Here is a 12,468-nt window from a genome sequence, read left to right on the forward strand (position 1 = left end):
CTGTTCTACACATTCTTTTTCATCACAGTTGCTTCTGGCTGATATCTCTGGACCTGTCTGGGGCCAAAGTGAACTCATGGCCCTAAAAGGAAGTATACAAGCCATTCTGTAGGTTGCCTGTACACTCTAATGATAGTAATTTTTTTTTTCTGTGCAGAATCATTTTAGTTTAATTAGATCTCATTTGTTGACTTTGGCTTTTGTTGTAATTGCTTTTGATGTTTTGGTCACCAAGTCTTTGCCCATGCCTATGTCCTGAATGGCCTGGCCTAGGTTTTTTTCCTAGGATTTTGGATTTTACATTTAAGTCTTTAATCCATCTTGAGTCAGTTTTTGTATAAGGTGTAAGGAAGGGGTCCAGTTTCAGTTTTCTGCATATGGCTAGCCAGTTTTCCCAACACCATTTATCAAATAGGGAATCTTTTCCCCATTGCTTGCTTTTTTTGTCAGGTTTGTCGAAGATCAGATGGTTGTAGATGTGTGGTGTTATTTCTGAGGTCTCTATTCTGTTCCATTGGTCTGTATGTCTGTTTTCGTACCAGTACCATACTGTTGTGGTTACTGTAGCCTCGCAGTACAGTGTGAAGTCAGATAGCATGATGCCTCCAGCTTTGTTCATGTTTTGTTTAGGATTGTCTCAACCATATGGGCTCTTTTTCTTTCCATATAAAGTGTAAAGTAGTTTTTTCTAATTTTATGGAGAAAGTCAAGAGTAGTTTGATAGGAATAGCATTGATTCTATAAACTATTTTGGGCAGTATGGCAATTTTCATGCTATTGATTCTGTGTATCCATGAGCAATATCAGTATGATATTGGCTATGGATTTGTCATAAATAGCTCTTATTATTTTGAGATATATCCCATCAATACCTAGTTTGTTGAAACTTTTTAACATGAAAGGATGTTGAATGTTATCAAAGGCCTTTTCTGCATCTATTGAGATAACCATGTGGTTTTTGACATTGGTTGTTTATGTGGTGGAATACATTTATTGATTTGCATATGTTGAACCAGGGTTGCATCCCAGGGATGAAATTAATAAGCCTTTGATATGCTGCTGGATTCCGTTTGCCAGTATTTTATTGGGATTTTCCCATCCAGTGTTCATCAGGGATACTGGCCAGACATTTTCTTTTTTTCTTGTGTCTCTGTCAGGTTTTGGCATCAGGATGGTAAAGGCCTCGTAAAATGAGTTAGGGAGGAGTCCTTCTTTTTCCATTGTTTGGAATAGTTTCAGAAGGAATGGATCCAGCTCCTCTTTGTACCTCTGGTAGAATTTGGCTGTGAATCTGTCTGGTCCTGGACTTTTTTTGGTTAGTAAGCTATTAATTACGGCCTCAATTTCAGAACTTGTTGGTCTATTCAGAGATTCAATTTCTTCCTGATATAGTCTTGAAAAAGTGTATGTGTTGAGGAATTCATCCATTTCTTCTAGATTTTCTAGTTTCTTTGGGTAGAGGTGTTTATAGTATTCTCTGATGGTAGTTTGTATTTCTGTGTGGTCAGTGGAGATATCCCCTTTATTATTTTTTATTGTGCCCGTTTGATTCCTCTCCCTTTTCTTTAGTAGACTGGCTAGAGGTCTATTTTGTTAATTTTTTCAAAAAACCAGCCCTTGTATTCAATGATTTTTTGAAGGGTTTTTTGTGCCTCTATTTCCTTCAGTTCTACTGTGATCTCAGTTATTTCTTGTCTTCTGCTAGCTTTTGAATTTGTTTGCTCTCATTCTCACTTCTCTAGTTCTTTTAATTGTGATGTTAGGGTGTTGATTTGAGATCTTTCCAGCTTTCTGATGTGGGCATTCAATGCTATAAATTTCCCTCTTAACATTGCTTTAGCTATGTCTCAGAGATTCTGATTTGTTGTCTCTTTGTTCTCACTGGTTTCAAAGAACTTTTTGATTTCTGCCTTAATTATGTGATTTACCCAGGAGTCATTCAGAAGCAGGTTGTTCAATTTCCATGTAGTTGTGCAGTTTTGAGGGAACTTCTTATTCCTGAGTTCTAATTTGATTGCCTTGTGTTCTGAGAGACTGTTATGATTTCAGTTCTTTTTCATTTGTGTTTTACTTCCAATTATGGAGCCGATTTTAGAATAAGTGCCACATGGCTCTGAGAAGAATGTATATTCTGTTGATTTGGGTTGGAGAGTTCTGTAGATCTCTATTAGATCCACTTGCTCCAGAGCTGAGTTCAAGTCCTGATATTCTTGTTAATTTTCTATTTTGTTAAGCTGTCTAATATTGACAGTGGGGTGTTAAAGCCTCTCACTATTACTAGGTGTTTGTCTAAGTCTCTCTGTAGGTTTCTAAGAACTTGATTTGTGTATCTGGGTGATCCTGTATTTGGGGGCACATAGATTTAGAATAGTTAGCTCTTCTTGTGTGATTGATCCCTTTACCATCATGTAATGCCTTTATTTGTCTTTTTTGATCTTTGTTGGTTTAAAGTCTGTTTTTTCAGAGAGTAGGATTGTAGCCCCTGCTTCTTTTCTTTTTTTTTTTTTTTTTTTTTTTTTTTGCTTTTTATTTGCTTGGTAAATATTTTTCCATTCCTTTATTTTGAGCCTGCGTGTGTCTTTGCATGTGAGATGGGCCTTCTGAATACAGCACACTGATTGGTCTTGACTCTTTATCCAATTTGCCAGTCTGTGCCTTTTAATTGGGGCATTTAGCCCATTTACATTTAAGGTTAATGTTGTTATGTGTTAATTTGTTCCTGTCATCATGATGCTAGCTGGTTATTTTGTACACTAGTTGATGCAATTTATTCATGGTGTCATTAGTCTTTATGTCTGGTTGTTTTTCCAGTGGCTGGTACCAGTTTCTTTTCCATATTTAGTGCTTCTTTCAGGAGCTCTTGCAAGGCAGGCCAGGTGGTGACAAAATTCCTTAGCATTTTGCTTGTGTGGAAAGGATTTTATTTCTTCTTTGCTTATGAAGCTTAGTTTGGCTTTATTTGAAATTCTGGGTAGAAAATTCTTTTCTTTGAGAATGTTGAATATTGGTCCCCACTCTCTTAGGGTTTCTGCTGAGACATTCACTGCTAGTCTGATGGACTTCCCTTTGTAGGTGACCTGACCTTTTTCTCTGGCCGCCCTCAACATTTTTTCCTTTATTTTGACCTTGGAGAATCTTGTGATAATATGTCTTGGGGTTGATCTTCTCGTGGAGTATCTTAGTGGTGTTCTCTGTCTTTCCTGAATTTGAATGTTGGCCTGTCTTGCTTGCTTGGGGAAGTTCTTCTGGATAATATCCTGAAGTGTGTTTTCCATTTTGGTTCCATTCTCCCCATCACTTTCAGGTACACCAATTAATCATAGGTTTGGTCTTTTCACATAGTCTCGTATTTCTTGGAGGCTTCGCTCATTCCTTTTCATTCTTTCTTCTTTAATCTTGTCTGTGTGCCTAATTTCTGCAAGGCAGTCTTCAATCTCAGATAGCCTTTCTTCCGCTTGATCAATTCAGCTATTGATGCTTGCGTATGCTTCACAAAGCTCTCTTGCTGTGCTTTTCAGCTAGATCAGGTCATTTATATTCCTCTCTAAACTGGTTATTCTAGTTGGAATTTTGTGTAATGTTTTATTAAGGTTCTTAGCTTTCTTGAATGGGATTATAACGTGCTCCTTTAGATCAGAGGAGTTTTTTTATTATCCACCTTCAGTGGCCTACTTCTGTCAATTCTTCAATCTCATTCTTCATCCAGATTTGTGTCCTTGCTGCAGCAGTGTTGCGATCCTTTGGAGAAGAAGCAGTCTGGCTTTTGGAATTTTCAGTGTTTTTTTACTGGTTTTTCCTCACCCTCATGGATTTATTTACCTTTGATCTTTGAGGCCGTTGACCTTTGGATGGGGTTTTTGTGGGCAAGCCTTTGATCTTTGAGTCTGTTGACCTTTGGATGGGGTTTTTGGGGCAGGTCTTTTTTGTAGATGTTGTTGTTGTTATTGCTTTCTGTTTTTTAGTTTTTCTTCTAATAGTCAGGCCCCTCTTCTACAGGTCTGCTGAAGTTTGCTGGAGGTAAACTCCAGACCCTGTTCTCCTGGGTATCACCAGTGGAGGCTGCAGAATGGCAAAGATTGTTGCCTGATGCTTCCTCCAGAAGCTTCATCCTAGAGGGACACTGGCCTGATGCCAGCCAGACCTCTCCTGTATGAGGTGTCTGGCAATCCCTGTTGGTAGGTCTCTCCCATTCAGGGGGCACGGACGTCAGGGACCCAGTTGAGGAGGCTATCTGTTAGCAGAGCTCATGCCTGTGCTGGGAGAATTCCCCTTGTCAGGATCAGAGCTGGCGGGCTGGAATGATTAATTTTATCTGTAAGCACCTGACAGCAGCTGCTGCGTTTCTTGTAGAGATGCCCTGCCCTGTGAGGAGGAAGCTAGAGAAGCAGTCTGGCCACAGCTGCTTTGCTACACTGTGGTAAATTCCGCCCAATCCAAACTTCCCAGTTTGCTTAGCACTGTCAGGGAAAACTGCCTACTAAACCCACAGTAATGACAGTCACCCCATCCCTAACTAAGCTCTATCATCCCAGGTATCTCCAGACTGCTGTGCTGGAAGTGAGAATTTCAAGCTAGTGGTTCTTAGCTTGCTGGGTTCCATGGGAGGGGAACCCACTGTGTGAGACCACTTGGCTCCTTGGTTTCAGCTCTCTTTCCAGGAGACTGGATGGTTCTCCTGTCTCACTGGAGTTCCAGGTGCCGCTGGAGTACAAAAACTCCCGCAGCTCAGTGCCTGTCCAAATGGCCACCCAGTTTTGTGCTTGAAACCCAGGGCCCTGGTGGTGTAGGCTCATGAGGGAATGTCTTGATCTGCAGACTGTAAAAATCTGTGGGAAAAGCGTAGTATCCAGGGTGGGTAGCACTGTCCCTAACCGCTTCCTTGGCTGGGAGAGAGAGGTTCCCGGCTCTGTGCACTTCCCAGTGAAGCCACACCCCACCCTGCTTCTGCTCGCTCTCCGTGAGTTGCATTCATTGCCCAACCAGTTGCAGTGAGATGAGCTGGGTACCTAGGTTGGAAATGCAGGGATCACCTGTCTTTTGCGCTGATCTCACTGGGAGCTGCAGACTGAAGCTGTTTCTATTCGGCCAACTTGGCCCCTCCTTGCCTTTTTATTCTTAAAAGTGTTTATTTGTGCTTCCTCTCTCTCTTTACTTATCTTTCTAGATTATTTTCATTGTTATTATGTTTTACCTTTTCAAAAACATAGTGTTTTATTTTTTGTTACCTCTATAGTACATAGTCTATTTATTAAATTCTGCTTTTTATTTTTAAAATTTTATTTTATTATCAATCATTTCTGTTATATAGAAAAGACATTGGTGATAAGACTTAAGTCATACTATAATCCAGCATAACCTCATTTTAAGTTTTAACTTAACTAATTCCATTTGCAAAGACCTTGTTTTCAAATAAGGTAATATCGTGAACTTCTGAATGAATATGAATATTTTCAGGAACACGACTCAATACAGTACAAGGTGTTCTATCTCATTAATTAGATTGAAATCATGAATCTGGATTAATCTCTTCATTCCGTATAGATACATTATTTTCCCTTTGGAAATTGATATCCCAGAAACCATTGCCCATTTATAGACTTAGAGCCTGTGCATTCAGCCTGTGAATTCAGTTCTGTTTATTCCTTTATGTTTCTGTTTAATTTCTGGAAAACCAGATGTCAAGGGCAATGTTTATATTGTCTTTGAACATAGATATGTCCCTGTGGAATTTTAAAAGCATATTGTACCAGTTATTCTTACTTGATGTAGAAAATATATCAATATGTAAATTATCGAATTATTTATCAGGTTGTTCCATTTTTTATTTTTTATTTTGAGACGGAGTGTCACTCTGTCACCCAGGCTAGAGTGCCGTGGCATAATCTTGGCTTACTGCAACCTCCAACTTCCGGGTTCAAGCGATTCTTCTGCCTCAGCCTCCTGAGTAGCTGGGACTACAGGTGTCGCCACCACACACAGATAATTTTTGTATTTTTAGTGGAGACGAGGTTTCACCATATTGGCCAGGCTGATCTCGAACTCTTGACCTCGTGATCTGCACACCTCAGCCTCTCAAAGTGCTGGGATTATAGACGTGAACCTTCTCATCCAGGCTCTTTCACTTTTAAACTAGCTTTTTTCAAGTCCTGAAGTACCAAATCATCAGGCTTTTAGGAAACGGAGGGAGTAGGCAATGCTCTATTACTTCCTTTCTATTATCTTTTTCCCCTCTTTTCTCTCCCCTTTATTTCCCCTTCTCAGGCTCAATCACTACACACAATGTCAGAAACATTATAATCATTCAATGCATTGTGTCTATCATAATAGTTTTTATCAAAGTATAGACAATACTCTAATAAACATCTTTTTATGTAATTATTTGAATACATCTGTAGTTTTCTACAATATATCATCTTGGAACCAAAATTACTGAATCAAGGAGTGTAAGCTTTTTGAAGTTCACTTTTCAAGTTTCTTTTCAAAAAGATTTTACCAAAATAGTTTTTCCATACAGATTGTCCCTGCTTATTCATATTTATCAGACATAGGGTTTTTTCAGTATTCAATAATTTATTGCAAAATGGTATCTCACTGTTTGTTCATTTTTATATATCTGATTGTAGATGGTATGTATGCTATTTTGACAGGAATTTATGATAGAGTCCTCTAAAATATTTTGTATGATAGAAACTTTTCTCAATTCTTTCTGGTTTTCTTGGGCTCAAGTCTAGAATAATACTTTTTATACTCAATGGCTAAAAAATATGTGTCCTCTTGGATAGCACCAATGTGGCTTTGGTTTACTGTCATAGAAATCTTAATTAGTGCTCAGTTTTCTGATATATGATCAATAATGTAGAAAACAAGATAAAGAAGTTTTCTGAAAATTTCAACTTTCTCATAGAATTCTGAAGTCATATATTCTCACATGATATAACAAAGACCAACCATAATACCTCAGATTTTCTTTGCAGCAACAGCATTCTCCTGTCCTCAACTCCTGCTAATTAAGTGTCTCCCGAAATTCCAGCTGTGACCTGCTTGGATCATCTTGCTCATCTGCCTTAGACCTCTAAAAATGTGTTCCCTGTTCTGTCGACTGTAAGCCTTCTGAGATCCTCTTGACACACTGGATATCTATAGCTGCCTAATAATTTTTACAACACATTAAATATAAAAAACAAGTTTCTATAACAACCCAAAAGATCATACTAGCTCACCAGCATCCAAAGCAAGCAAATGTGAATTGCCAGAAAAAGAATTCAGAAGGTTGATTATTAAGCTACTCAAGGAGGCACCAGAGAAAGATGTAAATCAGCTTAAAAAATTTAAAAAAGTTATAAGATATGGATGAAAAACTCTCTAGAGAAATAGATAACATACATAAAAAACAATCTCCACTTCTGAAAATTAAAGACACACTTAGAGAAATGCAAAAATACATGGAAAATTCTCAAAAATAGAACTAAACAAGTAAAAGAAGTAAATTTAGAGCTTGAAAAAAAGACTTTTGAATTAACCCAATCTGATAAAGACAAATAAAAAGGTTAAAAAATGAACAGCCCTCAAGAAGTTTGGGATTATGTTAAATGATCAAACCTAAAAATATTAAGTATTCCTGAGGAGGAAAGAAAATATAAATGTGTTGAAAATTTATTTGAGGAAATAATTGTGGAAAACTTTCCTGGCCTTGATAGAGATCCAGACATCCAAATACAAAAAGCTCAAAGAAAACCTTGGAAATTTATCACAAAAACATCATCACCTAGGCACATAGTCATCAGGTTGCATAAAGTGAAGATGAAGGAAAGAATCTCAAGAACTGTGAGGTAAAAGCATCAGGTAACCCATAATGGAAGACCTATCAGATTAATGGCAGATTTCTCAGCAGAAACCCTATAAGCTAGAAGGGATTGGGATTCTATCTTTAGCTTCTTTAAACAAAATAATTATCAGCCTAGAATTTTGTATCCAGCAAAACTAAGCTCTATAAATAAAAGTTAAAGTCTTATCCAAACAAATGCTGAGAGAATCTGCTACTACCAAGCCATTTCTACAAGAAATGCCAATAAGACGTTTTAAACCTTGAAACAAAACCTCAAAATACACCAAAATAGAACCTATGTAAAGTATAAATCTCACAGGGTCTATAAAACAATACATAATAAAGAAAAAATAAGGTATTCAAGCAGCAACTAGCATGATGAATAGAATAGTACCTCACATCTTAATACTAATGTTGAATGTAAATGGCCCAAATGCTCTACTTAAAAGATGCAGAATGGCAGGATGGATAAGAATTCACCAACCAAGCATCTGCTGTCTTCAAGAGACTCACCTAATGCATAAGGACTCACATAAACTTCAGATAAAAGGATGAAAAGAGATGTTCTATGCAAATTGACACCAAAAGTGAGCAGAGGTACTTATTCTTATATCAGACAAAATAGACTTTAAAGCAGCTGCAGTTAAAAAAGACAAAGAGAGACATTATATAATGATAAAAGAAATAGCCCAACAGGAAAATATTACAATCAAAGAAGTATGCATTCACCTAACACTGGAACTTCCAAAATTATAAAATAATTATTACTAGACCTAAGAAATGAGGTGGATAGCAATACAATAATATTGGGAAACTTCAGTACTTCACTGACAGCACTAGACAGGTCATCAAGACAGAAAATCAACAAAGAAACAATGGACTTAAACTATACCCTAGAACAAACAGACTTAACAGACATTTAGATAACATTCTACCCAACAACTGCAGAATATACGTTTTATTCATCAGCACATGGAACATTCGCCAAAATAGACAATATGATAGGACACAAAGAAAGTCTCAATGAATTTAGAAAAATCAAAATTATATTAAGTACTCTCTCAGTTCACAGTGGAATACAATTCTAAATCATCTCCAAAATGAACTCTCAAAGCCATGCACATACATGGAAATCAAATAATCTGCTCCTGAATAATCTTTGGGTCAACAAGGAAATTAAGATGGAAATTTAAAAATTCTTTGAACTGAATAATAATAGTGATGCAAACCAACAAAACTTCTGGAATACAGCAAAAGTGGTGTTAACAGGAAAGCACATAGCATTAAATGTCTACATCAAAAAGTCTGAAAGAGCACGAATAGACACTATAACATCACACCTCAAGGAACTAGAGAAACAAGGACAAACCAAACTCAAGCCTAGTGGAAGAAAAGAAATAACAAAGATCAGAGCAGAACTAAATGAAATTGAAACAAAAAATATACAAAAGATAAATGAAACAAAAACCTGGTTATTTGAAAAGATAAACAAAATTGAATTTTTCAAAAACCTTTATCTGTGCTTTCCCATCCTTCTGAAAGCCTTCTCATATTTCTGAGTGAATATCTCACATTGAAGGCCACTGGGATAGAGGATTAATAGCTAAGATAGAAGAAAAGATACTAGATCTCTTTTTTTGTGCCAGACATGTTCAGAATTCATGAAGTTGATAATGGAGAGATTTTTAAAGGCATAGTTGATTCATTTATTCAATGTATTTATTTTCTGTAATAATAATTTATTGTTATATTAAGTTACAATGAACTTTATCATAATAAAGCTAAATTTATTATAATAAATTAATATTAACGAAGGTTAAGTTCCTATAATCCATTAAATATCTTAATTTATTTTGATATTAAGTTATTATAATAATAATTTATTTCCTATGTATAATGATTTATTCTTTGTGGTAATATGCCAAGCACTATACTAGAATCTGATGACTGATCAAAAAAGATGAAGTTCCTGATCTTTTGTTGATCATATTTACAGGAGAAAAGACAGTATACAAACATATTTCATAAAATCATGTAATTTTAAGAGATGGAGGGGTTAGGGCAAGAAGGTAGAAATTTACAAATGTTACATTTTTAAGCAGGTCAGGGCGAGCATCTGCAAAGCAGTAATAATTGAGCAGAAAAACAATTGAAACAAAAAATGTTTATCTGTAGATATAACATTTCAAGTAAAAGGAAGAACCATGTAGCTTGCTTCATGGTCAAGTTTGACTCTTTAAACAAAATAAATGTTGACTGCTTCCTATTTGTATCACATGTATTGATGATTGAATAACTGCTTCACATACAATTACAGTCATCTTTCTTACCATTTAAAAATATTATTGCAGATTAAGTCTTTGTTTTTAACATCAGTTCATTGGTATGCATTTTTAAATTAGATATTTCATTTATTTATTTTAAAAATATTTATTGATTATCTTCTAGGTATGAGACACTATTCTTGGAACTGAGTATACAGCAGGGAACAAAGAAAACAAAAACCTATCTTTGTTTGTCTGGAGATTCCTCTGCAGCATAACTTAGTGGTTGTTGAGGCAAAGGAAGGCTGGCAGTAAACAAAACATGTGAGTAAAATTTATAGTATGATGATGAGAGAATAATAATTGAGTGCCAAAGGGAGTAATATTAAAAAATTGTTAGAGAAGACCTCGCTGGGAAAGTGTCATTTGTGTGGGTACTAGAATATGGTGAAGGAGTAAGCTATGCAGCTATAGGGAAAGAACATTCCAGACAGAAAGAAAAATAGGAACAAAGATCCTCAGTAGAGGATGTATAACTTATAAGGCCTTAAAGCTGTTCTTTTGATTTTTGAGTTGCTCTGTGAAGCCAATGGGGGATTTGAGCAAAGCTGTGACATGGTATGACCCTCATTGATGTGTTAAGATTTACACAGGGAAGTGAGGTTGGGGAAGAGGGGCTGTGAGTGGTCAGGAGAAAAGCCGAGATGCAAGTATGAGGGTATTGCAATAATTTAGGACCAATCTGAAAGTTGTGGAGGAGGTAAGAAATCATCAGATTCTGGATATATTTTGAAATTAGAGCCTAATATGAGTGTGAGAAATAGAGAAGAATGATTCTAATATTGTGTGTGTGTGCATGTGCACGCATGTGTGCAACAGGAATGATAGAATTACAATGTATGGGGATTATTGTCTTCCCTGGACAATAATCCCTGGAAATGGGGATTATTATAAGAGGAGAGGTTTGGGAAGGGAAGACAAAGATACCAGGTTAGAAAATATTAAGTGTAAGATGCCTATTAGAGATATATAGGGAGATGGTGAAAAGTCAATGGATAAATCTAGAGTTCATGAGTAACTTGGCTAGAGAAAAATTTTGGAATTATCAAAATATGGATAGGATTTAAAGATATGAGAATAGATGAGGCCACAAACACACACAATAAGGTTATTTTCTGACATGCTTCAATTTGGAAGACAAAGATAAAGAATTTAGAGTAAATGAGGTGTAAATAGGTAAGTCAGTGAGTTAGAAGACAAACCACAAAGAGTAGTGTCCTGCAAAGTTTTGCTTACAGAGGGAATTCTCAGTTCTGAAAATTGCTGCTAATAGCTCAAGTCAGATGAGGACTATTAGATGTAGCATTTAGGTAATTTATGACTTAGGGAAAGTAGTTTCAGTGGAAATTTGAGGGGCAAAAACCTGATAAGAGTGTGCTCAAGAGAGAATGGAAAGAGAGAGAGATTGAAAGCAATAATTAGACAAGCTATTTCTCTGTAAAAATAACACAGAAATAGGGCAATACTAGGAAAAAATGGGATTGAAAGAGATTTTTGGAAGATGAAAAAGTGACGGCATGCTTACATGCTGATGGAAACATTTCTTTAAAAAGAGGATAGTGATATCCTTAAAAACACAGGGGGAAGAGTCAATGTCATATGCAAGTGGAGATTGGCCTTAGCTTAAACTTGGGTAGTTCGTGAAGGTAGACCATGTGATACTGGGGCTTTACATAGATAAGTATGGTCAAGGGAGCTTTTGAAGTTTCTTCTTTATTTATTTATTTATTTTTCAGTCAAATAGGTCATCAGCTGAAGGTGGGGAAGAGATGTATTAGAATTAAAAAAAAAAAAAAGATGAAGGCACAAAATACTCAGAATGCAAAATGATGTAAACGACTTCTTGGCAAAATAAAAGGTCTATTTGGGCTTCCTAATCATATGTTTAAAGTCAGCATGGTTGAGAGATTTTCCTCAGTTACATTTAGCTTCATGAGGGAAATGTGCAGTTATTTGAGAGTTAAATTTTATCAAGAATGTGGCTTTGACATGCAATTAAAATAATGCAAAATAGTCAAAATTACATGAAATTATATAGAAGAGAGTGATTACCATGACCATTAAATTAACCCAGATGTATAGATAAGGAACACTGAAATCTCCGGCAAAATCAAATTGTAAATTATGTATCCTGGTCTGGTCAGTGGAAGCATGTGGATCTAGGGTGTTTCTGAGTGTGAGCTAGGAATGATAAAGAGTGGTGCTCCAATTTTTGATATTGTGGAGAGATTACAGTGGTGTGAAGTCTAGGATATGCCCATAGTAGTAGGTAGAAGCCGAGATCATTGAGTAGAAGGCTAAAAAATTAAAAAACAAACA

The sequence above is a fragment of the Piliocolobus tephrosceles genome, chromosome 10 (assembly GCF_002776525.5).
Source record: "Piliocolobus tephrosceles isolate RC106 chromosome 10, ASM277652v3, whole genome shotgun sequence".
Taxonomy (NCBI): domain Eukaryota; kingdom Metazoa; phylum Chordata; class Mammalia; order Primates; family Cercopithecidae; genus Piliocolobus; species Piliocolobus tephrosceles.